Source organism: Ranitomeya imitator, chromosome 1, assembly GCF_032444005.1.
Source record: "Ranitomeya imitator isolate aRanImi1 chromosome 1, aRanImi1.pri, whole genome shotgun sequence".
Lineage (NCBI taxonomy): Eukaryota > Metazoa > Chordata > Amphibia > Anura > Dendrobatidae > Ranitomeya > Ranitomeya imitator.
In genome coordinates this window covers 586,253,169-586,265,312 of record NC_091282.1, presented here as the reverse complement: position 1 = coordinate 586,265,312, position 12,144 = coordinate 586,253,169, and positions in this window count along the sequence as shown.

Below are 12,144 nucleotides of genomic sequence, written 5' to 3'. Positions count from 1 at the left end.
CAAGGGATAACATAACAGCGCAGGGTCCATGACGGAATCAAACAACGCTAAGGAGGCAGCGCACGGTGCCAAGGGGGTAGCAATGACGGCTGTGCTGCGTCACATTACAAAGGAAAGTCCCACCTCCAGGACGGTTGGACGGTGTGAGGGGACACATTACATGAGTGTGTAGTTCAGCGTTTGCAAGGAGTATAGAATGTAGGGTATAAAGTGTAGAGTGTAGGGTATAGAGTGTAGGGTATAGAGTGTAGGTTATAGAGTGTAGAGTGTAGGGTATAGAGTGTTGGGTATATAGTGTAGGGTATAGAGTGTAGGGTATAGAGTGTAGGGTATAGAGTGTAGGGTATAAAGTGTAGAGTGTAGGGTATAGAGTGTAGGGTATAGAGTGTAGGGTATAGCGTGTAGGGTATAGAGTGTAGGGTATAGAGTGTAGAGTGTAGGGTATAGAGTGTAGGGTATAGAGTGCAGGGTATAGAGTGTAGGGTATAGAGTGTAGGGTATAAAGTGTAGAGTGTAGGGTATAGAGTGTAGGGTATAGAGTGTAGGGTATAAAGTGTAGAGTGTAGGGTATAGAGTGTAGGGTATAGAGTGTAGGGTATAGAGTGTAGGGTATAAAGTGTAGAGTGTAGGGTATAGAGTGTAGGGTATAGAGTGTAGGGTATACTGTGTAGAGTGTAGGGTATAGAGTGTAGGGTATAGAGTGTAGGGTATAGAGTGTAGAGTGTAGGGATTAGAGTGTAGGGTATAGAGTGTAGGGTATAGAGTGTAGAATGTCCGTTATAGAGTGTAGGGTATAGAGTATAGAGTGTAGGGTATAGAGTGTAGGGTATAGAGTGTAAAGTGTAGAGTGTAGGGTATAGAGTGTAGAGTGTAGGGTATAGAGTGTAGGGTATAGAGTGTATGGAATAGAGTGTAGGGTATAGAGTGTAGAGTGTAAGGTATAGAGTGTAGGGTATAGAGCGTAGGGTGTAGGGTATAGAGTGTAGGGTATAGAGTGTAGGGTATAGAGTGTAGAGTGTAGGGTATAGAGTGTATGGTATAGAGTGTAGGGTGTAGAGTGTTGGGTATAGAGTGTATGGTATACAGTTTAGAGTGTAGAGTGTAGGGTATAGAGTGTAGGGTATAGAGTGTATGGTATAGAGTGTAGTGTATAGAGTGTAGAGTGTAGGGTATAGAGTGTAGGGTATAGAGTGTAGGATATAGAGTGTATAGTGTAGGGTATAGAGTGTATGGTGTAGAGTGTAGGGTATAGAGTGTATAGTGTAGGGTATAGAGTGTAGGGTATAGAGTGTATGGTATAGAGTGTAGTGTATAGAGTGTAGAGTGTAGGGTATAGAGTGTAGGGTATAGAGTGTAGGATATAGAGTGTATAGTGTAGGGTATAGAGTGTATGGTATAGAGTGTAGTGTATAGAGTGTAGAGTGTAGGGTATAGAGTGTAGGGTATAGAGTGTAGGATATAGAGTGTATAGTGTAGGGTATAGAGTGTATGGTGTAGAGTGTAGGGTATAGAGTGTATAGTGTAGGGTATAGAGTGTAGGGTATAGAGTGTATAGTAAAGAGTGTAGGGTTTAGAGTGTAGGGTATAGAGTGTAGAGTTTGGGGTATAGAGTGTATGGTATAGAGTGTATGGTATAGAGTGTATGGTGTAGAGTGTATGGTATAGAGTGTAGGGTATAGAGTGTATGGTATAGAGTGTAGGGTATAGAGTGTAGAGTGTAGGGTATAGAGTGTAGGGTATAGAGTGTATGGAATAGAGTGTAAGGTATAGAGTTTAGAGTGCAGAGTGTAGAGTGTAGGGTATAGAGTGTAGAGTATAGGGTATAGAGTGTAGGGTATAGAGTGTATGGAATAGAGTGTAGAGTGTAGAGTGTAGGGTATAGAGTATAGGGTATAGAGTGTATGGAATAGAGTGTAGAGTGTAGGGTATAGAGTGCAGGGTATAGAGTGTAGAGTGTAGGGATTAGAGTGTATGGTATAGAGTGTAGGGTGTAGAGTGTATGCTATAGAGTGTGGGGTATAGAGTGTAGAGTGTAGGGTATAGCGTGTATGGTATAGAGTGTAGGGTGTGGCGTTTATGGTATAGAGTGTAGGGTATAGAGTGTAGAGTGTAGGGTATAGAGTAGGGTATAGAGTGTAGGGTATAGATTGTAGGGTATAGAGTGTAGAGTGTAGGGTATAGAGTGTAGGGTATAGAATGTATGGTATAGAGTGTAGAGTGTAGGGTATAGACTGTAGGGTATAGAGTGTATGGTATAGAGTGTAGGGTATAGAGTGTAGAGTGTAGGGTATAGAGAGTAGGGTATAGAGAGTAGGGTATACAGTGTAGGGTATAGATTGTAGGGTATAGAGTGTAGAGTGTAGGGTATAGGGTGTAAGGTATAGAGTGTATGTTATAGAGCGTAGAGTGTAGGGTATAGAGTGTATAGTGTAGGGTATTGAGTGTAGGGTATAGAGTGTATGGTATAGAGTGTAGGGAATAGAGTGTAGAGTGTAGGGTATGGAGTGTATGGTATAGAGTGCAGGGTATAGAGTGTAGAGTGTAGGGTATAGAGTGTAGGGTATAGAGTGTAGGGTATAGAGTGTAGGGTATAGAGTGTAGAGTGTAGGGTATAGAGTGTAGGGTATAGAGTGTAGGGTATAGAGTGTAGAGTGTAGGGATTAGAGTGTAGGGTATAGAGTGTAGGGTATAGAGTGTAGAATGTCCGTTATAGAGTGTAGGGTATAGAGTATAGAGTGTAGGGTATAGAGTGTAGGGTATAGAGTGTAAAGTGTAGAGTGTAGGGTATAGAGTGTAGAGTGTAGGGTATAGAGTGTAGGGTATAGAGTGTATGGAATAGAGTGTAGGGTATAGAGTGTAGAGTGTAAGGTATAGAGTGTAGGGTATAGAGCGTAGGGTGTAGGGTATAGAGTGTAGGGTATAGAGTGTAGGGTATAGAGTGTAGAGTGTAGGGTATAGAGTGTATGGTATAGAGTGTAGGGTGTAGAGTGTTGGGTATAGAGTGTATGGTATACAGTTTAGAGTGTAGAGTGTAGGGTATAGAGTGTAGGGTATAGAGTGTATGGTATAGAGTGTAGTGTATAGAGTGTAGAGTGTAGGGTATAGAGTGTAGGGTATAGAGTGTAGGATATAGAGTGTATAGTGTAGGGTATAGAGTGTATGGTGTAGAGTGTAGGGTATAGAGTGTATAGTGTAGGGTATAGAGTGTAGGGTATAGAGTGTATAGTATAGAGTGTAGGGTTTAGAGTTTAGGGTATAGAGTGTAGAGTTTGGGGTATAGAGTGTATGGTATAGAGTGTATGGTATAGAGTGTATGGTGTAGAGGGTATGGTATAGAGTGTAGGGTATAGAGTGTATGGTATAGAGTGTAGGGTATAGAGTGTAGAGTGTAGGGTATAGAGTGTAGGGTATAGAGTGTATGGAATAGAGTGTAAGGTATAGAGTTTAGAGTGCAGAGTGTAGAGTGTAGGGTATAGAGTGTAGAGTATAGGGTATAGAGTGTAGGGTATAGAGTGTATGGAATAGAGTGTAGAGTGTAGAGTGTAGGGTATAGAGTATAGGGTATAGAGTGTATGGAATAGAGTGTAGAGTGTAGGGTATAGAGTGCAGGGTATAGAGTGTAGAGTGTAGGGATTAGAGTGTATGGTATAGAGTGTAGGGTGTAGAGTGTGTGCTATAGAGTGTGGGGTATAGAGTGTAGAGTGTAGGGTATAGCGTGTATGGTATAGAGTGTAGGGTGTGGCGTTTATGGTATAGAGTGTAGGGTATAGAGTGTAGAGTGTAGGGTATAGAGTAGGGTATAGAGTGTAGGGTATAGATTGTAGGGTATAGAGTGTAGAGTGTAGGGTATAGAGTGTAGGGTATAGAGTGTATGGTATAGAGTGTAGAGTGTAGGGTATAGACTGTAGGGTATAGAGTGTATGGTATAGAGTGTAGGGTATAGAGTGTAGAGTGTAGGGTATAGAGAGTAGGGTATAGAGAGTAGGGTATACAGTGTAGGGTATAGATTGTAGGGTATAGAGTGTAGAGTGTAGGGTATAGGGTGTAAGGTATAGAGTGTATGTTATAGAGCGTAGAGTGTAGGGTATAGAGTGTATAGTGTAGGGTATTGAGTGTAGGGTATAGAGTGTATGGTATAGAGTGTAGGGAATAGAGTGTAGAGTGTAGGGTATGGAGTGTATGGTATAGAGTGCAGGGTATAGAGTGTAGAGTGTAGGGTATAGAGTGTAGGGTATAGAGTGTAGGGTATAGAGTGTAGGGTATAGAGTGTAGAGTGTAGGGTATAGAGTGTAGGGTATAGAGTGTAGGGTATAGAGTGTAGAGTGTAGGGATTAGAGTGTAGGGTATAGAGTGTAGGGTATAGAGTGTAGAATGTCCGGTATAGAGTGTAGGGTATAGAGTATAGAGTGTAGGGTATAGAGTGTAGGGTATAGAGTGTAAAGTGTAGAGTGTAGGGTATAGAGTGTAGAGTGTAGGGTATAGAGTGTAGGGTATAGAGTGTATGGAATAGAGTGTAGGGTATAGAGTGTAGAGTGTAAGGTATAGAGTGTAGGGTATAGAGCGTAGGGTGTAGGGTATAGAGTGTAGGGTATAGAGTGTAGGGTATAGAGAGTAGGGTATAGAGAGTAGGGTATACAGTGTAGGGTATAGATTGTAGGGTATAGAGTGTAGAGTGTAGGGTATAGGGTGTAAGGTATAGAGTGTATGTTATAGAGCGTAGAGTGTAGGGTATAGAGTGTATAGTGTAGGGTATTGAGTGTAGGGTATAGAGTGTATGGTATAGAGTGTAGGGAATAGAGTGTAGAGTGTAGGGTATGGAGTGTATGGTATAGAGTGCAGGGTATAGAGTGTAGAGTGTAGGGTATAGAGTGTAGGGTATAGAGTGTAGGGTATAGAGTGTAGGGTATAGAGTGTAGAGTGTAGGGTATAGAGTGTAGGGTATAGAGTGTAGGGTATAGAGTGTAGAGTGTAGGGATTAGAGTGTAGGGTATAGAGTGTAGGGTATAGAGTGTAGAATGTCCGTTATAGAGTGTAGGGTATAGAGTATAGAGTGTAGGGTATAGAGTGTAGGGTATAGAGCGTAAAGTGTAGAGTGTAGGGTATAGAGTGTAGAGTGTAGGGTATAGAGTGTAGGGTATAGAGTGTATGGAATAGAGTGTAGGGTATAGAGTGTAGAGTGTAAGGTATAGAGTGTAGGGTATAGAGCGTAGGGTGTAGGGTATAGAGTGTATGGTATAGAGTGTAGGGTGTAGAGTGTTGGGTATAGAGTGTATGGTATACAGTTTAGAGTGTAGAGTGTAGGGTATAGAGTGTAGGGTATAGAGTGGATGGTATAGAGTGTAGTGTATAGAGTGTAGAGTGTAGGGTATAGAGTGTAGGGTATAGAGTGTAGGATATAGAGTGTATAGTGTAGGGTATAGAGTGTATGGTGTAGGGTATAGAGTGTATGGTATAGAGTGTAGGGTGTAGAGTGTTGGGTATAGAGTGTATGGTATACAGTTTAGAGTGTAGAGTGTAGGGTATAGAGTGTAGGGTATAGAGTGTATGGTATAGAGTGTAGTGTATAGAGTGTAGAGTGTAGGGTATAGAGTGTAGGGTATAGAGTGTAGGATATAGAGTGTATAGTGTAGGGTATAGAGTGTATGGTGTAGAGTGTAGGGTATAGAGTGTATAGTGTAGGGTATAGAGTGTAGGGTATAGAGTGTATAGTATAGAGTGTAGGGTTTAGAGTGTAGGGTATAGAGTGTAGAGTTTGGGGTATAGAGTGTATGGTATAGAGTGTATGGTATAGAGTGTATGGTGTAGAGTGTATGGTATAGAGTGTAGGGTATAGAGTGTATGGTATAGAGTGTAGGGTATAGAGTGTAGAGTGTAGGGTATAGAGTGTAGGGTATAGAGTGTAGGGTATAGAGTGTAGGGTAAAGATTGTAGGGTATAGAGTGTAGAGTGTAGGGTATAGAGTGTAGGGTATAGAGTGTATGGTATAGAGTGTAGAGTGTAGGGTATAGAGTGTATAGTGTAGGGTATAGAGTGTAGGGTATAGAGTGTATGGTATAGAGTGTAGGGAATATATTGTAGAGTGTATGGTATAGAGTGTAGGGTATAGAGTGTAGAGTGTAGGGTATAGAGTGTAGGGTATAGAGTGTAGGGTATAGAGTGTAGGGTGTAGAGTGTAGGGTATAGAGTGTAGGGTATAGAGTGTAGGGTATAGAGTGTAGAGTGTAGGGATTAGAGTGTAGGGTATAGAGTGTAGGGTATAGAGTGTAGAATGTACGGTATAGAGTGTAGGGTATAGAGTATAGAGTGTAGGGTATAGAGTGTAAAGTGTAGAGTGTAGGGTATAGAGTGTAGAGTGTAGGGTATAGAGTGTAGGGTATAGAGTGTATGGAATAGAGTGTAGGGTATAGAGTGTAGAGTGTAGGGTATAGAGTGTAGGGTATAGAGCGTAGGGTGTAGGGAATAGAGTGTAGGGTAAAGAGTGTAGGGTATAGAGTGTAGAGTGTAGGGTATAGAGTGTATGGTATAGAGTGTAGGGTGTAGAGTGTAGGGTATAGAGTGTAGAGTGTAGGGTATAGAGTGTAGAGTGTAGGGTATAGAGTGTAGGGTATAGAGTGTAGAGTGTAGGGTATAGAAAGTAGGGTATAGAGTTTAAAGTGTATGGTATAGAGTGTAGGGGACAGAGTGTATGGTATAGAGTGTATGGTATAGAGTGTAGGGTAGAGAGTGTAGGGTATAGAGTGTAGAGTGTAGGGTATATAGTGTAGGGTGTAGAGTGTAGGGTATAGAGTGTAGGGTATAGAGTGTAGGGTATAGAGTGTAGAGTGTATGGTATAGAGTGTAGGGGATAGAGTGTATGGTATAGAGTGTATGGTATAGAGTGTATGGTATAGATTGTAGGGTATAGAGTGTAGGGTATAGAGTGTAGAGTGTAGGGTATAGAGTGTAGAGTGTAGGGTATATAGTGTAGGGTGTAGAGTGTAGGGTATAGAGTGTAGGGTATAGAGTGTAGAGTGTATGGTATAGAGTGTATGGTATAGAGTGTATGGTATAGATTGTAGGGTATAGAGTGTAGGGTATAGAGTGTAGAGTGTAGGGTATAGAGTGTAGAGTGTAGGGTATATAGTGTAGGGTGTAGAGTGTAGGGTATAGAGTGTAGGGTATAGAGTGTAGAGTGTATGGTATAGAGTGTAGGGGATAGAGTGTATGGTGTAGAGTGTATGGTATAGAGTGTAGGGTATAGAGTGTATGGTATAGAGTGTAGGGTATAGAGTGTAGAGTGTAGGGTATAGAGTGTAGGGTAGAGAGTGTAGGGTATAGAGTGTAGGGTAAAGATTGTAGGGTATAGAGTGTAGAGTGTAGGGTATAGAGTGTAGGGTATAGAGTGTATGGTATAGAGTGTAGAGTGTAGGGTATAGAGTGTATAGTGTAGGGTATAGAGTGTAGGGTATAGAGTGTATGGTATAGAGTGTAGGGAATAGATTGTAGAGTGTATGGTATAGAGTGTAGGGTATAGAGTGTAGAGTGTAGGGTATAGAGTGTAGGGTATAGATTGTAGGGTATAGAGTGTAGGGTGTAGAGTGTAGGGTATAGAGTGTAGGGTATAGAGTGTAGGGTATAGAGTGTAGAGTGTAGGGATTAGAGTGTAGGGTATAGAGTGTAGGGTATAGAGTGTAGAATGTACGGTATAGAGTGTAGGGTATAGAGTATAGAGTGTAGGGTATAGAGTGTAAAGTGTAGAGTGTAGGGTATAGAGTGTAGAGTGTAGGGTATAGAGTGTAGGGTATAGAGTGTATGGAATAGAGTGTAGGGTATAGAGTGTAGAGTGTAGGGTATAGAGTGTAGGGTATAGAGCGTAGGGTGTAGGGTATAGAGTGTAGGGTAAAGAGTGTAGGGTATAGAGTGTAGAGTGTAGGGTATAGAGTGTATGGTAAAGAGTGTAGGGTGTAGAGTGTAGGGTATAGAGTGTAGAGTGTAGGGTATAGAGTGTAGAGTGTAGGGCATAGAGTGTAGGGTATAGAGTGTAGAGTGTAGGGTATAGAAAGTAGGGTATAGAGTTTAAAGTGTATGGTATAGAGTGTAGGGGACAGAGTGTATGGTATAGAGTGTATGGTATAGAGTGTAGGGTAGAGAGTGTAGGGTATAGAGTGTAGAGTGTAGGGTATATAGTGTAGGGTGTAGAGTGTAGGGTATAGAGTGTAGGGTATAGAGTGTAGAGTGTATGGTATAGAGTGTAGGGGATAGAGTGTATGGTATAGAGTGTATGGTATAGAGTGTATGGTATAGATTGTAGGGTATAGAGTGTAGGGTATAGAGTGTAGAGTGTAGGGTATAGAGTGTAGAGTGTAGGGTATAGAGTGTAGGGTATAGAGTGTAGGGTATAGAGTGTAGGGTGTAGAGTGTAGGGTATAGAGTGTAGGGTATAGGTTGTAGGGTATAGAGTGTAGGGTGTAGGGTGTAGGGTATAGAGTGTAGGGTATAGAGTGTAGGGTATAGAGTGTAGGGTATAGCGTGTAGGGTATAGAGTGTAGGGTATAGAGTGTAGGGTATAGAGTGTAGGGTATAAAGTGTAGAGTGTAGGGTATAGAGTGTAGGGTATAGAGTGTAAAGTGTAGAGTGTAGGGTGTAGAGTGTAGGGTATAGAGTGGAGGGTATAGAGTGTAGGGTATAGAATGGAGGGTATAAAGTGTAGAGTGTAGGGTATAGAGTGTAGGGTATAGAGTGTAGGTTATAGAGTGTAGAGTGTAGGGTATAGAGTGTAGGGTATAGAGTGTAGGGTATAGAGTGTAGGGTATAAAGTGTAGAGTGTAGGGTATAGAGTGTAGGGTATAGAGTGTAGGGTATAGAGTGTAGGGTATAGAGTGTAGAGTGTAGGGTATAGAGTGTAGGGTATAGAGTGTAGGGTATAGAGTGTAGGGTATAGAGTGTAGGGTATAGAGTGTAGGGTATAAAGTGTAGAGTGTAGGGTATAGAGTGTAGGGTATAGAGTGTAGGGTATAGAGTGTAGAGTGTAGGGTATAGAGTGTAGGGTATAGAGTGTATGGTATAGAGTGTAGGGTATAGAGTGTAGACTGTAGGGTATAGAGTGTAAGGTATAGAGGGTAGGGTTTAGAGTGTATGTTGTAGAGTGTAGGGTATAGAGTGTAGGGTATAGAGTGTAGGGTAGAGAGTGTATGGTATAGAGTGTAGGGTGTAGAGTGTAGGGTATAGAGTGTAGAGTGTAGGGTATAGAGTGTAGAGTGTAGGGTATAGAGTGTAGGGTATAGAGTGTAGAGTGTAGGGTATAGAAAGTAGGGTATAGAGTTTAAAGTGTATGGTATAGAGTGTAGGAGACAGAGTGTATGGTATAGAGTGTACGGTATAGAGTGTAGGGTAGAGAGTGTAGGGTATAGAGTGTAGAGTGTAGGGTATATAATGTAGGGTGTAGAGTGTAGGGTATAGAGTGTAGGGTATAGAGTGTAGAGTGTATGGTATAGAGTGTAGGGGATAGAGTGTATGGTATAGAGTGTATGGTATAGAGTGTATGGTATAGATTGTAGGGTATAGAGTGTAGGGTATAGAGTGTAGAGTGTAGGGTATAGAGTGTAGAGTGTAGGGTATAGAGTGTAGGGTATAGAGTGTAGGGTATAGAGTGTAGGGTGTAGAGTGTAGGGTATAAAGTGTAGGGTATAGGGTGTAGGGTATAGAGTGTAGGGTGTAGAGTGTAGGGTATAGAGTGTAGGGTATAGAGTGTAGGGTATAGAGTGTAGGGTATAGCGTGTAGGTTATAGAGTGTAGGGTATAGAGTGTAGGGTATAGAGTGTAGGGTATAAAGTGTAGAGTGTAGGGTATAGAGTGTAGGGTATAGAGTGTAGAGTGTAGGGTATAGAGTGTAGGGTATAGAGTGTAGAGTGTAGGGTATAGAAAGTAGGGTATAGAGTTTAAAGTGTATGGTATAGAGTGTAGGGGACAGAGTGTATGGTATAGAGTGTATGGTATAGAGTGTAGGGTAGAGAGTGTAGGGTATAGAGTGTAGAGTGTAGGGTATATAGTGTAGGGTGTAGAGTGTAGGGTATAGAGTGTAGGGTATAGAGTGTAGAGTGTATGGTATAGAGTGTAGGGGATAGAGTGTATGGTATAGAGTGTATGGTATAGAGTGTATGGTATAGATTGTAGGGTATAGAGTGTAGGATATAGAGTGTAGAGTGTAGGGTATAGAGTGTAGAGTGTAGGGTATAGAGTGTAGGGTATAGAGTGTAGGGTATAGAGTGTAGGGTGTAGAGTGTAGGGTATAGAGTGTAGGGTATAGGGTGTAGGGTATAGAGTGTAGGGTGTAGAGTGTAGGGTATAGAGTGTAGGGTATAGAGTGTAGGGTATAGAGTGTAGGGTATAGCGTGTAGGGTATAGAGTGTAGGGTATAGAGTGTAGGGTATAGAGTGTAGGGTATAAAGTGTAGAGTGTAGGGTATAGAGTGTAGGGTATAGAGTGTAGGGTATAGAATGTAGGGTATAAAGTGTAGAGTGTAGGGTATAGAGTGTAGGGCATAGAGTGTAGGTTATAGAGTGTAGGGTATAGAGTGTAGGGTATAGAGTGTAGGGTATAGAGTGTAGGGTATAGAGTGTAGGGTATAAAGTGTAGAGTGTAGGGTATAGAGTGTAGGGTATAGAGTGTAGGGTATAGAGTGTAGGGTATAGAGTGTAGGGTATAGAGTGTAGAGTGTAATGTATAGAGTGTAGGGTATAGAGTGTAGGGTATAGAGTGTAGGGTATAGAGTGTAGGGTATAGAGTGTAGGGTATAAAGTGTAGAGTGTAGGGTATAGAGTGTAGGGTATAGAGTGTAGGGTATAGAGTGTAGAGTGTAGGGTATAGAGTGTAGGGTATAGAGTGTATGGTATAGAGTGTAGGGTATAGAGTGTAGGGTATACTGTGTAGAGTGTAGGGTATAGAGTGTAAGGTATAGAGGGTAGGGTATAGAGTGTATGTTGTAGAGTGTAGGGTATAGAGTGTAGGGTATAGAGTGTAGGGTATAGAGTGTATGGTAGAGAGTGTAGGGTGTAGAGTGCAGGGTATAGAGTGTAGAGTGTAGGGTATAGAGTGTAGAGTGTAGGGTATAGAGTGTAGGTTATAGAGTGTAGAGTGTAGGGTATAGAAAGTAGGGTATAGAGTTTAAAGTGTATGGTATAGAGTGTAGGGGACAGAGTGTATGGTATAGAGTGTATGGTATAGAGTGTAGGGTAGAGAGTGTAGGGTATAGAGTGTAGAGTGTAGGGTATATAGTGTAGGGTGTAGAGTGTAGGGTATAGAGTGTAGGGTATAGAGTGTAGAGTGTATGGTATAGAGTGTAGGGGATAGAGTGTATGGTATAGAGTGTATGGTATAGAGTGTATGGTATAGATTGTAGGTTATAGAGTGTAGGGTATAGAGTGTAGAGTGTAGGGTATAGAGTGTAGAGTGTAGGGTATAGAGTGTAGGGTATAGAGTGTAGGGTATAGAGTGTAGGGTGTAGAGTGTAGGGTATAGAGTGTAGGGTATAGGGTGTAGGGTATAGAGTGTAGGGTGTAGAGTGTAGGGTATAGAGTGTAGGGTATAGAGTGAAGGGTATAGAGTGTAGGGTATAGAGTGTAGGGTATAGAGTGTAGGGTATAGAGTGTAGGGTATAAAGTGTAGAGTGTAGGGTATAGAGTGTAGGGTATAGAGTGTAATGTGTAGAGTGTAGGGTGTAGAGTGTAGAGTGTAGGGTATAGAGTGGAGGGTATAGAGTGTAGGGTATAGAATGTAGGGTATAAAGTGTAGAGTGTAGGGTATAGAGTGTAGGGTATAGAGTGTAGGTTATAGAGTGTAGAGTGTAGGGTATAGAGTGTAGGGTATAGAGTGTAGGGTATAGAGTGTAGGGTATAGAGTGTAGGGTATAGAGTGTAGGGTATAAAGTGTAGAGTGTAGGGTATAGAGTGTAGGGTATAGAGTGTAGGGTAGAGCGTGTAGGGTATAGAGTGTAGGGTATAGAGTGTAGAGTGTAGGGTATAGAGTGTAGGGTATAGAGTGTAGGGTATAGAGTGTAGGGTATAGAGTGTAGGGTATAAAGTGTAGAGTGTAGGGTATAGAGTGTAGGGTATAGAGTGTAGGGTATAGAGTGTAGAGTGTAGGGTATAGAGTGTAGGGTATAGAGTG